The following is a 21,251-nucleotide window of genomic DNA, read 5'->3' as shown; positions in this document are numbered from 1 at the left end:
CTCTCTGTTTTTCTTGGCTTTTCCACAATGGGAAAACTGTATCGTTGTTGTTGTTTTTGTTACTTCTATTGTTATCGCTGAACACACACTGGGCGGAGGGAGAGACAGAGGGACATGGAATGGAAGGACACACACACAGGACACACACGCACGCACGTCGCTTGCAAAAGAAAAATCAACAAAATATGCAACAAAAAGGCTGAAAAGTATCTCCGATGGTATGCCTATGCCGACGGATACTTTTCTTAGGCTTTTCCCTGGCACTTTTCACTCTTTTGCTGTTGCTCTATTTCGGTATCTGTATCTATGCATCTATGCACTCAATAATCTTTTAAACGTATTTTTCATGTACGGTTTATGGTTTATGGTTTATGGTTTTCGTATTTTGTTTTTGCTTTTGTTTTTTGCTTATGTTCACTTGGCCGTCGGCCTGTCGCTACTATCGCTACTGTCGCTCTCTGGTTCTGATTCTGATTCTGATTCAGATTGTGGTTCCGGCTACGGCTTCGGCTGCGGCTCTGTCACTGGCACTGACAGCCGCCTACTGGATCTCCGTTCTGCCAATTTGAATATATCTAGCGGCACGGAGAGCGAGAGGGAACGACTGGCAGATAGAGATGGAGAGCCAGAGAGACAGAGCGATATGGAGAGAAGTGAGTCTGCTCTCCTGTTGGATATTTTCTTTTTCCTTTTGTGGTTTATGCACAACAAAAAATTAAGTAAAATTTACGTTTAATTAACAAAAAAAACGGAAGAGAAAATTTATACGGATATGGGATGATTGGAATGCACTCGCACTTCTGTTGTGGTTGTTGTTGTTTGTTGGTAACTTTTTGTTTGTATCTTTGTATCTTTTTGTTTGTTTTTTTGTTTTTCTGTTTGTTTCTGTTTGTTTTCTGTTTTAGCTGCGGCTGCTGCTGGGTGCCGGTGGTGCTGGTGCTGCCGCTTCTTGCTCGTGCTGCTGCTGCTGCTTGCGGAGGGTGACAGAGGCGTCAACGTGTCAGGAGGCAGCCGCCAGGCGCCTGCTTAAACAAACGAAAAAAAAATCTTCTGTATCCGCGCCAAAGTTAACGCCGTCGTCGCTGATCGTTCAAAGGCTTGCAACTGTTTCACGCGAACAAAAAGCTTGGCCAAATGTCGACGTCGCCAGCGCCACACTCCAAGCAGAATGCCGCAGCAGCAGCTCTGCCAAGGGGCGCGTCCCACACAAGAGAGCGAGCGGGAGAGAGCTAGCCAAGGCCGTGGCGGCCAGAGAGAGCGAAAGAGATTCCACAATTTCGATTTGAATTCCGCCAAAGCGCTGCGCCAACAGCAGCAGCACCCATCGCTCGCCCCTCTGGCCGAAGGCAGAGCAAGCGGGACGACCATAGGGAGTCGAACGAATCGAACCACCACCGAGAGATCAGAGCCCTCGTCGTCATCGTCATCGTCGTCGGCTATGATGGATGGAGGCTTTGAGCGTGGAGAGCGAGAGAGAGCGCGAGAGAGAGTGCGAGCGAGCGTGGGCCCTGGCGGCAGCTGCGGGGCTCGGGTTTCATTCATAAAAACCGACTGACGGCCGTGCGCCCCGAAAACGAGTTTCGGCCAGGACGCCCTCCCCACCGCCGGCCGACGACCGACACCCAGCGCCGTTCGGCCAATCGCATCATTGTATTTGGCCGAGAGCGCCCTAACCTATAATTAGAGCGATGGCCGCTGTGCGAGCGGGATGGCAGCTGCCCGGCACGCGCATGGGTGTCTATTGTCATCTCGCTCTACATCTCTACAGGACTGCTCTGCCCCTGCCCACTCTTTCTCTCTCTCCCTCGTTCTCTCTCACTCTCAGCTCGCGTGAGCCCCTGACGTCAAAGGGAAAACAAAACGGGGCCCAAAAGGCAGCAGCGCTGTTTATTCCCTTTTTTTTGTCTTTCGTTTCCCTCGCTTTACATTTTTGTTCCTTTTTTTGTTGCTTTTTTCCGCATTTTTATGTTAAATTAAATGTACTCCAATGTTGTTTCTCGGAATTGGACTGTGGCTGATTGTGAAAAATCTACGCTCTCGCCAAAATGACAAATTGTTTTCCATTCCATTCCCACTCCCATTTCCATTTCCAGTTTTTCCTTTCTTATCGCTCGCTCGGATCGGTTGGTTCTTTGACATTCATTTGGGTGGAAATTTCTATCCATAGAATGGCATTAACCCATTCTGACTTCATTCCGGCCACTTCAGGGACACCGTAAACCCCATGATGAATAGGCACTTGGTGGGGGCTGGAGCTTAATTTTCGCCTGGACTGGCCCCTAAAAGTAGACTTCGAACCGCATGGTCAAGTTCAGGGGGCCATTCGACCATATTTTGTTCAGTTTGGGCCAGTTTGGGGAACACAAATTAGCCACAAATGAAAGCTCTACTTAGAGAACAATCAAAAGATCCTTTTGTGAGCGAACGCCTCAATTATAAACTAGGGGACTACTGCACCCTAGGGGAAGTGTTTCCGGATCCAAAGCAGGCCACTTTGGGCCGCCCACAGCTGATGGAATGAACTGTTGCATCTGTTGACTTGAGCTTCAGCTTCATCCTCGGCCTCGGCTTCGGCCTCGGCCTCGGTGCGGGGCACAGTAAACTAATTGAACCACACCCCGGATTGGCAGCTGCCGCACTGCATCCACCCCGCCCCACCCCTTCCCGTTCCATGGCACTGCCCCGCCCCTGCCCAGCCACTCTACCACGCGCCGCGCGACGCCCTATGCAAACAGAACGCCCAAGCAGCCGAAAAATGCCAGCCCCTGTAACCGCCCGCCCGCTCGAAAACAGAAAAGCTGAAAAGCTGGAAAGCCCAAAACAGCCAGCAGCCGCCGGGCGAAGGACCGAGGAGCCGAGGAAGCGAGGAACCGAGCGACCGAGGGAAGTGTGCTCGGCACAAGCCACTGGGCCGCGGGACACTCGTGGAAACCCGATGCACTGCGAGAAACACACAAAGCTAACGGACAAAAGTGGCAGCCAAAGGGGGGTCTACGGAGCGAAAGTAGAGCCTTCGCTTACTTTATCCCATGGAAGAATATCTTGGAAAAGCCTCTTTCTTTGCTAAATCTTGCACATTAGATGGATACTTCTTAAGGACGCTGAGAGAAGAGAACACACATCCATATTTCAATAACCTATTGGCAAACATATTTTAATCTAAGTTTAAGCATTCGATCCTCAAGGCTTTTTTCTCTGGGTGTTGCAAGAAAATTAGTATTCTAGTATAATCTGTTTTTGTTTCTTAAATGTCTAAAAGAGCAGTGGATCTACAGCGTTTCTTTGAGTGCATTGGAGGAGAGCTCAAAACTGGAGCTGAAGCTGGAGCTGGAACTGGAGATTGGACTGGTACTCTCTGTAGGGTTTCGGGGCAGACATTGTCTGCTGCGCATATCTCACGACATGGCTGCAGGACAAATGCAACACATTAGGCGGCAGGGACTGGGACAGGCTCTCGAAGTCTAGGAGGTGCCAGGGCGGAGATGGAGATAGCGATGGTGGAGGATGGAGGATGGAGGATGGAATGGAGGTGTGTGTGGTGTGCCCCAAAGTCGCAGGCAAGGCCAACTAACTTCCTGCCTTGTCATGGCCTAGAGGTTGCGGTCGGTGCTCATCAGCTGACCAACTTGATAAGGCTCTCTCGCTCTCTCACACTCTCCGACTGATTGCTGTGGTGTAACCACCCAATCTCCTCACCCTCAACATTCCTTGCCATCAGTCCTGAAGGTTCTTCTCTCCCTCATCACTCCTGAAGGTCCTTCTTTGTCGACGAAGTACTCGCATCTCTCTGCTGTGATTTGTGCGGGCGAATCAGCTTTGTGCTAGCCATCTCTCTCTCTCTCTCTTTTTCTGTGTCTTTCTCTCTCTCTCTCTCTCTCTTGGAGAGGGTGGTCTGCCACACAGGCCCCCCTCCCACAGATATTGTGGGTGGTTACCTCTCGGCATTGTTGCCTTTTTTGAGTGGCCCTGATTGCCTCTACCTCTGCCACTGCCTCTGACTCTGCCTCTGCACCAGCGATGGCACACATCAACTTGATACAAAGCTCCATGTGTGTGTGTGCGTGTGTGTGTGTGTGTGTGCAGGTACAGTGACCACTGGCTATGGGGCTGGATGTGCTGCAATGGCATCTATTGAACGCAGAGCTTATAATTCATATCTTGGTATTTTTGAATTTGTGGAGCTTAACCTCTTTGGCGCCGTAAGCTCTTTCCCCCTCTCTCTCTCTCTCTCTCTCTCTCTCTGTCTGAGATTCTCATTTCTCGGTCGTCTCTGGTTGCTTCCTATGGATTTATACTGTGGATTCATGTTTCACTGTGGCTTTGAGCACGACTTTATTTACGATTTCATTAATTCAATGCACGCACTGCACGAAATCGTCGTCGTCGTCGTCGTCATTCTCCAACTCCAACTCCATCTCTTTCTCCACTCCTTCTCTCTCTCTCTCTCTCTTTCTGCCCCTCTCTCTCTCTGGTCTGTGGACTAGCAATTTTCCAACTTCATTTTGAGGCGTTGCCCGTTGCTCGATTTGCGGGCGCCGCATGCACAGTGCCCCCCAAAAGAGGGGGAGTCGGGAGCGGGAGCGGGAGTGGGAGTGGGTGGGGGGTGTACTGATGGTCCTTTGGCCAGGTCCTGGCGATGATTTGCACTTTCGTTCATTGTGCCTGTCAACAATTATAATGACACTCTTACTGTCTGCCATTCGAGACTTTTGGGTTCGCTTTGCTTTCGCTTAATTAAACCATTTTGCAATTTCGTTAAGGGTACCCCTGTGAGGGGCTACCAACCCCCCTTTGAGCCCACTCGAATTGCTGGCCACGCCCACATACCTCTGGAAGTGGCAGCAAAAGAAGTCATCGCGTCGTGTCGCGTCGCGACTTTTATGCATTTAATTAAAAATTAAATTTTTTAATTGCACTTTTTTGCGATGATGATTTTCTCCTTTGTTTTCGCCATCCCCTCCAACCACCGCCCTCCCCACACCACCCATTCGCACTGTCTCTTCGTACTCTGTGTGTTTTTTATTGTGCTTTTTAATTAAATTGTTTGCAACACCCACAAAATGACAGCCGACGACAGGGAATCAAATGAGGAGCGCGGAGCGGAGCCTCCCTTGGTGGGAGGGGCGGGAGTCATCATCAAATGAGTTTTCATTTAGTTAGTTGATGGCCCGCTCTCTCGCCCCGCCGTTATGTCTCAATTAAAAACTGCTCACTTAATTACAGAGTTTAGAGACAGCCTGAATCGATTAGCATACGATCTCCCCCCACTCCCCATCCGACGATGATATGATCCAGGCCCGATGCCCCAATTCCCCAGTGCCCGAGGCCCACGGGCCAATTAGAGCCAATTGCCAAAACTTTTGTCGCAATTGAGTGATTTATGGCCAATGGATGTCCCTGGCACGGGGGTCTTCAAGCATTTATTCAGATCTAGGGCGTCGGTCAGCGCTTCATCAGCACTCAATTTGCACGCCACAGCCTTTAAGTTCCTGGAAACCACAGAAATGTATTTCTAAACATATCTGCGGATGATAGACTTCCAACAATATTTTAAAGTATCTTGAGGTCATGACGTAACATCGAAAAACCATCGACCATATTAAAAACCATCGATATCCTGCAACAAGCACACGCAGTGACTGCGCCTCGCTGCGCAGGAGGAGACCTATCGGTAAAACATATTCTGGGCGAATGCAGTGCCCTTGAACACAACAGAACCGCTCTTTTTGGCCATATCCCACCATCCAAGCTAATAGCAAGCCCTAAGGCACAAGCACACAAACACAATAGAACCTAATCTTTTTACAGAAATGCAAAAGGAATCCGTTAAAAAAAACCTCTAACCCTTATATCAATTGTCGAGTCGATGGCCAAATGGCTAGTACTCATACTCCCAATTAGCTATCATATTGTAAGCAATGTATAATAATAAATGTGAAAACATTTTTCACCCCGAAGGGACTTTTTCGAGTAAGAACCAGCATTCCCAAAAAAATAAGTACAACTTTCTTGAATAGTTTATCTGAAATGAACAAACGAATGGAGGATTCATCAGGTAACCTGTTTCGTGGCCATATTCTGTGCTTTCAAGATACTTTCCTGCATAGTTCTCTATTCGAATGAAGGATTCCTGAAAGAGTAAGTCCAGAAGTCGCCTCTGAAGTCACAGTTCGAATGGGGAAATGGGGAAAATGGAGAAAACTCTTACCTAAATTACTCCATTAGTGAGTGCTGCTGGTCCATCATCTATGGTCAAAACTACTGGAGTTTCCGGCTTTATTTTGTGCGACTATTTATTTGGTGGTTGACTTCTTTCATTGCAAACGTATTGCCCGTGCAACGAGTAACGAGCGGGGGGAGGGGAGAGGGGATAAAAGTAACCCCCGAAATATGCCGCAAGAACTAAACAAAAACTACTCGGGGGCTATTTTACGGATATCAAAATACGATTCAAACAAATCCAAGAGCGAGAGGGAAGCAAACCCCTCATGGGGGGGAGGGGGGTCTCATGAATGCGAATGTAAATGTTGCGTCCATCCATCGTTGTTGCTTCGGTTGTTTGCTGGTTGTTTCGCTGTTGGTTGTTTCTTGATGGGGTTTGGGGGCAAAAGTACAAGTTCTGTGCGTCAAAATAACGCCAAGGGGAGGGCTGAGGTTCGCTGAGGGGTCTGGAGCTGTTCGAGGAGTCCAAGTTCATTCCTCCAAATTGCTAGGCGAGGGCGTGGCGCAGAATCGTAAATCACTTTGAAGTGGGTCGTAGACGTCCGAGAGCTCCGTTCGAGACAACATAAAAAGCAACAGCAGCAGCAGCAGCACCACCACCACCAGCAGCAGAAGCAGACACTGAACCCCTCTCACTTTGCGTGCACCATGCCCCGTGCCCCGTGCCCCGTCCCGCATGCCCCCTGCCATACGAAACCGCAGTTCCTCTCCCCAGTCGCGATGCCCCGCGGCGACAGGAAAAAGCACGCTAGGCGCTGCCAAAGCTGCTTATCCTGACACACGGTAGCCGTTAAGTGTCTAAGTCAAAGAAAAGAGCGACAGAGAGAGAGAGAAGCCGAGAAACAGATAGAGACAGAGACAGAGACAGAGAGAAGAACAGGAAGAAGCACACAGAGATCGATCGCACAGCGGGACAGGAACAGGAGCAGCAGCACGAGGACCACAAGGAGGAGCCCCGAAGCAAATCAATCAACAAATTTATTGATATCACTCAACGCTCAACGGCGGTTTTCGGCAAGTCCCAGACCGAGAGCCAGACCGAGAGCCAGACCGAGAGCCAGCCCATTTAATAACAATAATTACTAACCAAATTAAGCCTCACGCATCCTGAAAGTACACCATGACCAGCCATGCCCCATGCCCCATGCCCCATGTCAAGCCACAATCGATCTTCGATCCGATCTGCCTGTCGATCTGCAGTGTTTCGGTGTTGATGACGGGCCCAATGCTCAGGGGAGCCCAATTGATCTGTGAGGCGAGAGCAGGTCCTCAGATATTGCTGTGGATCATGAGACGTAGATTTTTCCAGAGAGTATCTGTTGATCAGTAGATCTAAGACCAAAGTAAGGATCGTTGTGTGATCTCTTCTATCAAGAAAAGGAAGTAGAGCTCTTAGCCAAACGAACCAGAAGATCACATAGTTAAGGTTACTTTGAATGGTAGAGTATTTCATTACCAAGATCGTGGTAGATCTCCACGGGGGATTTGTTGGCAATTTCGTTGAGAAATCTATCAAAAGTTGGAACCTACAATCAGATCAGTGAGAATTTTCCAGCCTAAACGATTGTCTTAGGTGGTTTTAATTTCGGATTTCGGACTTCGGATGGTTTTAATAGAGCTATCAAGGTGAAATCTGTTCGGCGGGTGAAATGGAGGCGCGCTGCGCAATCAACGCCAACATATTGCACAATACCATACATAAATTCCAGGGTGAGGCCCCAACTTACCATATAATGACTACCTACCTTGATTACACACTCTCCTCCACTCTCCTTCACTCTCCGTCCGTGGCATGTAGAGGGTGTTGCTGCCTCTGACTGTGAAGCAACTGTTGCTTCTGCTGTTGGGATGGCGCGGATGGTGCGGATGATGCGGATGGTGCGGATGGTGGATGCTGCGTAGCCCAAAACCTGTGTTTAAGCTGAAGAGGGTGCCAACATTCGGCGACCCGGGAGACCCACAGATACTCCTCAGAGAGTGAGAGAGAGAAAGAGAGTCCAAGTCCAATCCAAGTCCAAGTCCAGCGAGTACTCCACTCGAGACACGGATCTGGGCTGCGTGCCACATGCCGACGCCTGATTGGGCCCCCTGATGCTCCCTCTGATGTCTGATGCCTGATTCTGTTGTATTTTGCTGGCTTCATTGCACTTAATTATTGTTATTTATTATTTTTATATTGTTTTGATGAGATGTTCAGCAGCATGTTGACGAAATGTCGAATTTGCAAATTGTTTAAATCAGAGAGAAGACAGCAGACAGCAGACCGAGCCCTGCCCTGCACAAAGGAGTTGAAAATGGAGATGGAGATGGAAGCTCTGGATAATTGATCGATTGCAGGCTCTGGGCTCTGAGCTCTGGACTCGGGGCTCGGGGCGTTTTGGGGAAAATTATCATAATTAGACTAAATGCATGCCCCCAAAAGAGCTACCGATGGCACCTCGTTGCCACTGCCTCTTCATCTCTATCTCTCCCTTCTTCTACCTCTCTGTGGGGCTCTCTCTTGACACTTGTGATTTTATTGATGGCGCCATGGAATGGCTTCAATGGAATGGAATGGCCTGCCCTGCCCTGGCCTGGCCTGGCCGAGATTGAACATTTGGTGCATTCAAATTTAATTGCATAATTGCCTATAATTATACAGAGAACGAATGAATCCTCCGGCTGTATGGCTGTATGGCTGTATATCTGTCCGTCCTGTCCGATCGAGTTGTAATAACTGCCATCGATTACAGCTGAACGCCGACTCAATTGAGCGATTAATTAGCCAGGACTTTGCTATGGATTTCTGAATATTTCATGGGAATTTCCAATCGAATTGTAGGTAAATTTAATATCAAATTCCAGGTGTCGTTTGCCGAAACGGTAGCTGGAAATGTTTCTGGGAAACTAATGGAAGTTACCAGTGCCACAGCTACAGTCACAGCCGCAGTCACAGCCATTGCCCGAGCAACAGCCAGAGCTCTAGTCAAGAGATTTTGGCCAGGTCCAAACCCGTTCCCAGTGCCCAGTGGCCGAGTCTTGGCTGCAAATAGTTTTTGCTTCAACAATTTCTGTTTTTCTGTTTTTCTGCTTTTATATTTTGCGTTTTTTTTTTTGTTTTTGGCGCGTCCACACAATTAATTACACAAAAAGTCGGCAAAAGTCCCGGACCAGACCATAAAAAAAAAGAGAGACACACACACTACACACACAATACAGATACAGATGCAGATACAAACGGGAGAGACTCTGGGATAAATTTTTCTTCTTTGGAGCGCAACCTGTAATTATCGTTCGATACAAATCGAAAAGCGGGAGACACAAAACAATTTATTATTGTGAATTAATAAATTTTATTTTTTTTCTCTCCCTGTTTTCTTCTTTCCATCGCACGCTCCCTCGCTCTCTCGCTCGCTCTCCCTCTGCCATTTTCCTTTGCTGAAATACACGAGAAATACCCAGTGTGTCGGTGTATCTGTGTGTCTGTGTGTGTCTGACAAGGCGCATATATCTTGGGCATTATCTTGTCATACGATCTGGCAGCGGCATTAAAATGCTAAAATGTGAAAAAAGTCAAGAGTGCAGCAGAAACACAACACAAGAAACGTACGTACATATGTATCTCTTTTTTTATGGGTTTGTTCGGCTAATTCCGAATGGGATTGGAATTGGGATTGGGTTTGGGATTGCGATTGGACTGCCGGTGAAGGGGAAATGTTGTGCAAATTGTTTAATATCATTTCATTTCGCATTTCACATTTACAGCTTTTGCCCCGCTTGGCGTTCATTACAAAGTACAATTTCAGACCAAAAAAAGGCAATAATTCGGTTAAAATAAATTGAAAATAACTAATGATTATTACTTATACTTTCTACAACATTTTGGGGTGTTTTAATAGATTTCTAAATACTTTTCACTGGATTTCTTTAGCAGCATTTCTGCCGCTAAAAATACCTGGAAATCGCCGTTTTCACCGTTCGTTTGCTGGGAAAAGGCAGTAAAAAATTCATTAAAAATATTACGCATACGCCGTGTCTGGCGCTTGTTTCTCCGCCTAGCAGCGACGGGCGCTACCGCCTCGAATGGGGCGTGGCCGTTCCATGGAAATTTCACTTTTTATCCTTCCTCCCTCTCTCTTTTTTTATGACAACTTTCCACATGAAAACAACAAAAGGCAACATTTAATGAAGTTTCAATAAAAATGAAGGGAAAAAAGTCAACAACAAGAGGGAAAATACATAAAAAAAAGGGGAAAGAGTGGGAGCGGACTGTGGGTGGGAGCAGAGGAAGAAAACGAGGGAAATAAAAAATCAAATAAAGAAATCAAACAACAAGCAACAGAAACGAAACGAAACGAAACGAAATAAAGAGAGGAACGCTGGCAATGACAATGACAAAAAATAAAGCAAAATGTCCCAGCGGGGAGGGGGAGGTAGTGGGTGGAAAGAAAGGATCTATTTTTATAGATATAGCGATAGATGGATGGACGGATGTAAGGGCTCTCTCGCTCCCTCTCTCTCTCTCTCTGGAATCTGGCACACAGCCATCTCCACTCCCCACTCCCCATATCCCATATCCCAACAGGCCTCGTCTCTCGATTGAAATTAACGCAAAAAAGGCGTGGCCTGTGCCGTTGACAACAACAGGGAACAGGGGGGAAGGCACAAAGGCACGGAGGCAGAGAGAGCGAGCGAGAAGGTAAAGAGTGGGTGGGTGGTAGGCTGGTGCTTAAGAGAAGCAACACAACCGCCAAAGTGCAATAAACAAACAGAGAAAACCACAGAAAGGGGAACACTCGACGGGGCAGTCGGAACATCAGATACCCTCTTGAGGATTAAGCTCTGGAAATTCTATAAAATATCCCAATAAAAGTCCCTACCTAAAACCGTATCCGATCAGTGGGAGATCGCGGATATACATATGTATGTGTATAGGATTCGAAAGAGCGTAATACCCTTTGAAAGAGTATAGCAAACAACAACAGCAATACAACGATACAACGATACAACAATACAACAAACGGGGATGTTGACGATTTACAAAAGGAAGGGGGGGTGGCCCTGCTGTTGTTGTTGTCGGTTGCAAGGGAGGAATGCAGGGGTGGTGCTGTTGCTGTTGCTGTTGCAGGCAAAGAGTCAGACCAGGAATCGCCTTTGACTGCCACTCAATTAGTTTTTATTGCGCTGTCAGCAAACTGGGTCCAAAAAGACACCAAAGCGGGGGGCGATTGGGATGGATCTACCTCGTTTTGTCAGCTCATAAAAATGTCACAGCAGCTAATTAAAACGAAGAGAGAGAAAGAGAGATAGAGAGATAGAGAGACAGAGAGAGAGAGAGTGAGAGAGCAGTCTACTTGTTGTGACAGTCTCTGACAAACAACCGAATCCATGCACGCGTCTGCCATGCACGTCCCCCCAAATAACGTAAAGCAGAGCAGACCCCAGACCCCAGACCCCAGACCACAGACCACAGATGATTGACAGCTCCACAGATTGCTAGACCGATCCGCAGGTCCCCCTACCACTACCCCTACCCCTAACCCTCCCATGACATGGCTAATCACCTGGCTCCGCCGCCGAGTGTTGCGCAAATTGATTTTCATTAGCGTCCAACTAATTAATTGGCAGCCGAACCACAAGCCGCCTCCCTGATTAATTTGCATGTCGATTTGTTGAACAAAACCGAAGAGCCGAGAACCGAGAACCGGGAACCGAGCACCAAGAAATCATGCACAATGGCGATTTCGAGGAGTCCTCAGAGGAACATGGTATTATGACAGAGTTTCCAATTGCTTTCCTAGGCTTTTTCCATATCTGTAGGAGTGCATCCTGCACCCAGTGAAAAATGGCATACGAAAAGGCAATACAATCATATTTTAATTAAATATTCGCCTTGATTATGAGTATTTTTCGTTTAAATATGATATATTTATATTGTTTATAAGTCAATCCGATTAATCCAATGCATAACCTGTGCATGATCCCCTTGTTTAGGGCCAGCCCAGCCATTGGACTTGGCTCTGGTCCATCAGAGTTTTTCTCAGAGCTTGCCGCTCACTCATTAGCAGCAGCCACAATTAATACAGATACATACACATATAGGTATATATATTGGGCCAAAGTAGGCGTGGTTTGGGCCTTGTTGTGCACCGCAAAAAAAAAACAGAATCTAAAACAAAACGAAAAAAAGAAGAGAAGAGAAAATCGAAATGTAATAATTAGGAGAGTGCCAAAAACGATCTACAATATTAATGAATGAGCAAATGATACTTTTTGTCTGCCCTTTTCCTTTCGGCAATTTCCACGTTTTCTGTGAAGTATTTTATGAATCTTGGCCGAGTGAAATTTCCATGTCAAAAGCAGCGGCGGCCTCCATCCCCATTGGCCATGCTAAATTTTCGTGATGCTGCGAAAGTCAAATATGAACCGAAAAACGAACGAAAAAAGAGCAACTTCAAAACGAAAAATGCCGACAGAAAAAGGAAGGAAAGGAAAAATATGCCAAAGAAAAGAAGCCACAAACGGGGAAAAAGAAAAAGAATATAAAAGCCAAAACATTTTCGCAACGCTCTCGAAAACCGAAAGCTTGCCAAAGTCGAAAAAGTCAGAGATGGAGATGGAGACGGAGACAGAGATGGAGATGGGGATGGGGATGGAGGTGGAAACGGGGGACTGCATTATGAGAGGAGGTGGGGCCTTCTGGGGGTCTCACCTGCCCCAATCCACAATCCACAATCCTCAATTCCAGGCATCTGCATCTTTAACCTCGACGACTTGACGACTTTGACTTTTGTTCAGCTCTGGAGCTCTCGAGCTCTCGAGCCCCCGAGTCGTCTCGGGATACTGCCTCTCTCTCCCCTCTCCGGTTGCCCACGGGCCTCAGATACCGACGCGTTGAAGATTTTGTGCCAACCCACTTTTTGGCCATAGAGACAAGGAGACTGCCGGGTGCTTGTAGCTGTTGCTGGATCCACGGCAACCAGGGGCCACTGGCAGACATGGGCCCAGACCCGAGAGAAGCATTTGCCTTCTTTTTGCGCTCATTTATTTAACGTTGCCATGAGAATTATTAAAAATTTTATTCGCATAATTTGTGAATTATTTTGTGTCTTGTGCAGTTTTTTTTTTTTTTGTTTTGGTTTTGGTTGTGGCTTCGGTTTTGGTTTTGGTTTTGCTTTTTGTTTGGTTCTGCGCCTAAGCCGCCTTCAATGGCCGCCACGCCAACGTTGTATCGTGGAGCCCCAAATGCAGTCCCGTGGCCCCCACCCCGGCCCTTCTATGGAGACGCGACTTAACCCTTCGGCGGCTCCGTGGGGCCAAGAGTACCATCGAGAACCACCACTTCATTTGATCGGACTTCCATGGAATATTCAAGAAAATACGACGTGTGAATCTTGCACATGTCTTATACGGCGAAAGAAAGACCTTTCCGTGCCCTCGCCAGTGCTCTTGCTCTCTCCCAGTGTCGCATAGCAGTAAAGCATACATATCTTTTCAGCACCACATACGCATCTTTCAGTAAGGGTTAAAAAGATCATGGCGTCTTTCCCCTTTTTTGCATCTCCCGCTGTACCTCCTTCCTTCCCCACCTTCTCCTGTCTCTTCCTCCTCCCCCATCCTGTTACTCTAGCTTTTCCCTCTCTCCTTGCACTGCTTCTATAGCTGCCCCCTGGTGGTGCCACCATTCGAGCGAGGTGGCTACCCCCACACAAAAAGCCAGGCGAAATCTGGTTAAGAAATATCGTTTGTTTAACCACGCGATAAACATTTTTAATGCATAATAATAACGCAAAACTAATTAGATTGTTTAGGCCGAGAGGCGACGACGACCCCACCGACCTCTCTCTCTACCATCTGATGGTTTTGAATTTGTATCTGTATCTCCAGAGAGTATATGCGGCGTAGCTGGGATTTAGATCAAGGTTGAAAATTATCCCTCCCTCCAGAGAGGGAGAAGAACGCTCTTACGAAAGGGGCTATTCCTTGGAATCCTTGAAGATACTTCCGAATAGGACGCTTGGATTCGATTATGACAGAGGAATCATTTAGAGCAGGGTCTGGGATACGAATTAGAGCTCTGCTTCAAAGAGGTTCCCGCAAAGGCAGTGCACAGGCCTGTAGTTAGGCCGAGTCCTGTTCGGGCCATAATTATCCTTTGGCATAGATTTGACATCATTAGGCCCCCGCTGAACGTTGCCAAAATTCGGCAGCTGTCGGTCGGCGGCGCATGGTGCATGCTACATGGTGCATGGTGCATGGTGCATGGTGCATGGTGCATGGTGCATGGTGCATCATCTAGTTCAGCTTTCCCTCCTGTGTGCTATGCACTGCAGGTGCTCCTGACTTGACCCCTGACCGCCATGCCGCCCGGTCGTCGGAGAGGTACGGAGAGGACTCATTAGCTCTCGCCCGGAATTCGGGTGCAGTTCCAGGAATCGCACGGGCAAAAACTATCGGGCAACCGGCAAATTCATTCAGCAATTGCACTAATTACACCTTCAAGTGGCAGCGGCGGTGGCAGTGGCAGGTCGGTGGTTCATTCATTCATAGGACGAATCCATTTATCACTCCGGAACTTTTCGGCAGGCCTTTCGGCCTTTACCTCGGCCCGGCCTCGGCCTGCAATGCCTTGAATGTCTGCTGTCCTGCTGCGTTTAATTAGCCAGAAACGAGAGGAGAAAGGTGAGCCAGAGAGGCAGAGTGGCAGAGAAACAGAGACCTAGAGAGGAGCAGGCAGGCAGGACTCGGCAGACAGGACTCCTAACAATTCCTATGACAAATTGTCAGTTGCTGCCAGCAATTTGCTGCACCAAGAAACAATTTTGTAATGAAATTAATTGAACTCCAGCACGGTTTGCTTGCTCCAATTTCGGTCAACGCCCAACCGACGAAAATCTAATAAATGTTTTTTCAGAGGGGAGTGCGACTGAGCCTCTGAGCCTCTGAGCCTCCGAACCTCTGAGTCTTGGTCTGGCTTTGGCCCTAGGCATCCTTTTGACACCTGTTTGTCATGCGGTCGAGACGGAGCCACAGACGGAGGCTGAAACGAAGGCTTCCTCCCCTCGACTTGATGTCTGTCTGGGCTCTGGGTTCTGGCCTCTCGCTCCCTCTCTCTCTCTCTCTCTCTCTCTCTGGGCCCGAGCAAAAACTGTCTACAAATCATTCATCATTGACCCCAGAGCAACATTAACATTTAAGAGCTCTCCTGCTCCTGCTCCTGCTCCTGCTCCTTTACCTTTTTACTCCTTTTGCAACTTCACTTCACTTTGCTCATCTTTCATATAAATGATTTCTTCGTTTCGTTGCGTTGCGTTCTGTGTTTTTTTTTTCTGTTTCTGTGTTTCTCGTACTGTTGTCCGCTAACCCATAATTATGCGTCTTGTGACCCATTCCGCTGCTGGGCCGCTGGAGAAATACTCGCATGTTTTGTGCGAGAATAAAATGAAAAGGGGCTGGAGCACTCTCTGTTCTCTGCTCCAAAAAATACTCGGAATTTCCAGATACATATATCACTGGGACTGACACTGGCACTGGCACTGGCACTGGCATTGGCGTTGGCATTGGCACTGGCAGTCGCAACTCAAGGATATACTAACATCAAATCCCCAAAACGTAAAATGATGAAGCTCTGAGCTCTGAGCTCTGATCTCTGATCTGTCTACAGGTGCACCATCCATTCCGAATGGAAGACCAGTCGTGGGAATGGCTATTCCGCTGCTGAAGTTTTCCTCTGCTCAATCCAAGGATCATTGGATCAATCCAGTGCTTCGATGTGTTTGATGTTATCCTATATTTGGTTCTCTGGGATCTCCCTGTCATTGCGATTCAAGCTTTTGCTGCCCTCCGACTTCCATTTCCATTCATGTCGTGTGAAAATCTCAGGGGGAAAAAGACTCGTATTCGATTTAATAATAATTGATTTCGGTTGCAGCCTCCTCCTCCTTCGGTGTGTGGGTGGGGGGTGAGTGGAAATCGATTAATGCAACCCGAAAGGAAATTAATAAAACACACTTTCTGGTCTGCCCTAAGTGAGGCAGAGGCAGAGGCAGAGGTGGCCCATTCAGAGGGCATTCTGTGGCGCCACTTTGGCCCGGCGCATAATTAACCAAACAAAGAGCCTCTCCGCCGCATAAGCCGTTAAAGTGTCGAAGTTGAAGTTGAAGTTAAGGCTGGAACTGGAGTTCAGAGTCCGAGTCAGTCAGACACAAAAGACCGTAAAAAAGGAACAGGCGAATGGGAGAGGGGACTATTTTGAGAGCCGAAAAAACCAAATCAAAAATGCGGCAAAGTACAAAGAAGCCCAGCGAGAGAATGAGGATTGGAAACTGTAACGAAACGATCTCTCTCTCTCTCTCTTCCCACTGTCTCACTCTGTATCTGTATCTGCATTTGTACCTGTATCTGTATCTGTATCTGTGCTGGTGTTAACCACCTACGTACCGAAATTGATCGACGAACGAAGCCCAAGACATGGGGGCATGAGATGATGATGAGAATGAGAATGAGAATGAGTGTAAGGATGTTGTGGTTGATGGAAGGAAGGGTCGAGTCCAAGGGCTCGCTCTCAGGGTCTCCGGTCCGGGCCGGTGTCTACGGCAGCCGAAATCATTAAGCGTGATTAAAATGCGCGAAAGGATGAAATGTTTTCCCTCTTAGATGAATGCGAACCCCAGCTTTTGGGCTGGCCAAAAAAAACTCAATCAATATAACATTTTTCACTTTTGCTTTCGAGTCCCTTTCAAGCCAAACCAAAAATTGTGTGGGAAATTAACAAATTTGCTCATTTGATGGGGGAACGAAGGTTTGATTCAAAGAACCAAGAAAACATGTGAGATCTAAGAAATGCTTTGCCAAATGATTGCTTCTACAATGGGCATTGTGAGTGGGGCTTATGGAATAGATCTTTGAGAAATAATAGAAATCACATAGAGAATCAGAGAGTTGCTGAATCGTTGGGGAGCTGTGCTCAGAGCTTCTTGTGGCTTGTGGCTTCTGGCTTGGGTTTTGGAGCCCCTTCTTTGGCCTGGGACAAATGCAAATAAAGCAGCAGCCTGAATATATCATTTCTCGGGGGCTTGTTGCTGTCGTTGTTTCGGTATCTGTTGTTGTTGCTGTTGTTGCTTGTGGCAGCCTGTAATTAGCCGCAGACGTTGCCTGCCACTCGCCTTCATCTCTGAGTCTCAGACTGCTTCTGCTGCTGCCTCGTATTTAGGCGTCTCTTCAGCTGCTGGCGGCGGTATCTGCAAGTTTCTAACTTTTCAAATCCAAGAAGAAGACCCCCAGCTCCCCAGTCAAGTCCATGGCCAAAAGTTGTAGCCGGTTCGGTTCGGTTCGGTTCGGTTCCTCGGCGTTTGGGGCCTTCGTCGTTGCTGGCTTTTGACGTTGCCCGTTTGACCTGCCAACCAAAAAGAGAGTCCCGTCCATATCCACGTCCAGGGACAGGCGCTGCAGTTCTCGTTCTTGCACATACTCGTACACACAAGTATCTTTGTACCTCTGTATCTGCGTATCTGTGTGTATATAAGTTTTGTATAAGTTTGTTGTTTCTCGATTCTTTTCTCCTCTTTTTTGTAGGCGCAACTCGTAAAAGTCTAGACGTGATTGTATCACGATTTCTATCGCCATTTTTGTTGTATTTTCCCCTTCTTCGATTCCATTTTTTTGTTTTTTTGGCTCCATCTCTGTGTGAAAAATTCCTGGGAATTCTCTTTGCCTCGCTTCTCTTTTTGGCTAAAAAAATATATCAAAATTTCTCATTAGCCAGGCCCTAATCCAGCAGTCCCCCAAACTGATGCTGGGGGGGGGGGCTCCAGTTCTTAATGAGTTTTTTTTTTCCTTTTGTTCATAAAATAAAATATTAGTATGCGGAACCCATGAGACCAACACCAAACGAACGGTAAATATTGCAATTTATCGAAATTTTACGGATCCTTGGAGGAGATAGCTTATAGAAAACAAAATAACCCATTGGAAAACTATTCATTGTTCATGATAATTTTACTATCAAAGGATTTTCCAATCGGGTAACCCATTTCCCACATGCTCGTAATTAAAGGCTTTCCTTTGAATGTACACTTTTTGAGCAAAATGATTGAGTTGTCACGCCATGGGAGAGGGCTTCCTTCCGATCATTAATCATTAATCAATAATAAGCTTAACCCCTTGGCGGCCGTGGCCAATAGGCTCGCACAATATTTTAATTTATACAAATGACAAAATAATTAAAATTAAATAACGACCCTGTTCGCCCAGTCGCGAGTTGCGAGTCGCGAGTTGCGAGTCGCGCCGTCAACCAGGCCATATATCATTAGTGGTAACAATGGCCGCACGAATGGTGGGGCGGGTGGAGGGGCTGGGGGCTTTTTACCTGTTCTCCGTCCACCCCTGTTGTCCCTGTTGTGCCTGTGCTCGCTGTGCCCCCCGGTGCTCCCGCCCCTGGTGACAATTTCCATTATTGACAAATTAATTGTCACCTTTTAACAAAATGCAGCCAAGCGGCCCGTAGATACAGACCCAGGGACAGCGCAGAGCCATTTCCAGGGTCTGAACTCTGAAGACTGAAGTTGTGGGCTCATTTCAATACAAATTACAGTACAAAAGGAACACTTTCTTGTGTGGCCATTGTGGAGTGAAGAAATCACATAATTATGATTAGATCTCTCTCGAAATAAAGAAGAAGAAAAAAACGTTCCACGACGCAGGTATACCCTACACGAGTAGTATCTCCATTTGTCCAGATTTTCAATGAAAACTCTCTGAAAAGAGCAGCACCCAGCACCCTCAGCACCCTGTATTGAACATCTATCTGGTGGCCCAAAAGAGCGTAAATGCCGAACACGTCAAACTTAGATTAGCGCCTTTTGTGCGACCGACACCCCAAAGGGGCACCCCCTTGGCGGACAGGCACAGGAGCAGGAACAGGAACAGGAACAGGCCTCCTTCCAAGGGTCATTAGTTAGCGCAGGATACGGCGGAACAGGTCCTGAAAGGCGCAGGCACTGCGTGGCCTCACTTCTAATTAAATAGACACGACAATGGCACGAACCACAAAAGTTAATCATATTTTAATGTTCCAGTCAACCCCCACAAAGACCTTGAGGATAGATAGATAGATGGATAGATAGATAGGTGGATAGATTTGGGGCGGGGGTGGCCACGGAGGGATGTTGGGGGGGGGGCTAATTACAATAACAAAAGGGGGGGGGGGGGGGGTGAGGGGCTCCTGCAGCTCCTCGGGAGTGTCATTAGAGACCTCCGCGCCGATTGCCATCAAAATGCTTTAGTGGCAATTTGTACGAGTAGTGGCCCCAGGACCCTGACTTTGATAGCCAAGGTCTTGGCTGGCGCAGTCCTTGCTGTAGTCCTTCTTGCTGTACACTCTCTGCACATGTCCCTGCTTGTCACTTAATAATTGAAGAGCCAACAGCACACTGGCACTAGCAGCTGGAATGTAATTTATCTAATGCAGTCATTAATTTCGTATTAACAAGGTGTGGATGGTAAATTATACACACAGATAGACAGCCAGAAAGTGACAGGGACAGAGACAGGGACAGGGACAGGGAGTACTTGCACTTGGATTTGGACTTGGACTTGGAGTTGGACGAGCAAGAGCGGTCCATGGAGACGGGCTGGGGAAGCATTGCAATCCAGGGTACTCGTACGAAAGTGAGACATTTCCAGCGCAGAAGAAGATCCCCCTTTTGGGGGAGGAGAGAGATGGCATCATCCATCTCCCCTTCACTCATTAGCCTTGGCATCCCCCCACCTTGCCGGCTGCCCCCCGTTGGATCCGTTTCAAGTTCAGACAGTCTGGTGCACACCCCAGGACCACCCACCACTCCATATCCCACATCCACGACCCTCCCTCCCGCACTCTCGATGAGCGCCGTACTGAGAGATAAATCCACAAATGTCGCAAACGAATGCCACGTGACCTTTGACACATTAGTGTCAGTTGTTACCCAACTACCGCTGCTCTGCCGCTGCCTAGCCGCTGCCTAGCCGCTGCCTAGCCGCTGCTCTGCCGCTTTCTCCTCTGATATGGGGGATTTTAAAGAAGTATATGTATGTACGTACTAGGATATGGAATCCAAAGTCAAAGGACAAACAGCAGAACGAGGCAATTTACACAATTGTTGTCAAATTAAAGTGCATCCGCTTCGTTGGTCATTTAAAGCCAAAAGGCATTGAAAGGCATCGAAAGGCATCTCCCTTCCTTGCCAGAACACCAGAACTTCCCCGATTTGAAGCTGGTAATGAGGCATCGGGAGGCATCATGTACGCTTCTCAAAAACAGTTTCAGCCTGATTTGGCCACTAAAGGGGAATGGGAACAAGAATGGCAATGGGAACTTCGGTTGGGGGATGGCCTGGTGGTGTTCTGGTAGACAATGTTGACGTTAATAAATTATAAAATGAAACTAATGACAAAACACATAACGAAACAGCCCATGGCCACTAGGGGGAGTTATTTTCGCTGCGATTTTAAAGTCCCCCACAACGAGATTGCCGCGAGGGTTGAAACAATTTCAACCGCGTAACGAGCGCAAATTGTTTGCTTCCCTTTCCCCCCCTTTCCAGACAGTACAGCGATCTGGGAAGGACATCGCCGCCCACGTGACCAATGGGCTCCAGTAAAACATACTCGAATGCCCAGGCAGGGCGTCCGTTTTCCTCTTCTCCAGTTTCGCATTGATTTTCCCCCCAGAACTTTGCCTTTTTGGAGTCCCCTTCAGCCTTTTTATGCCCGATATTCAAAGGGGATAGGGATATATTAGTTTTGTGTAGAATATAAAGGTAGAGCTGCGGCCCTTGCCGCTTGTTCTTTGAAACAAAAGAGCAATCCTGGACAATACACAGTATATATCCTTTCCCTTGCCCTCCCTCTTATTTCTCTCACACTCTCTCTTTCCCACCGACTCTCAGAGCCCTTCTCCCGAACTCGTCTGGGCAATGATTTAATATTACTCATACGCCATGTAAGTTAATTAAAAATTCTTTCGAACATGAAATTAATTTTTAGCCTCGCGTTGCACGCTGCGCATTGCG

This window comes from Drosophila persimilis, unplaced genomic scaffold, assembly GCF_003286085.1.
Source record: "Drosophila persimilis strain 14011-0111.01,24,50 unplaced genomic scaffold, DperRS2 tig00000653-arrow-arrow-pilon, whole genome shotgun sequence".
Taxonomy (NCBI): Eukaryota; Metazoa; Arthropoda; class Insecta; order Diptera; family Drosophilidae; genus Drosophila; species Drosophila persimilis.
Note: the sequence above shows the minus strand (reverse complement) of the source record.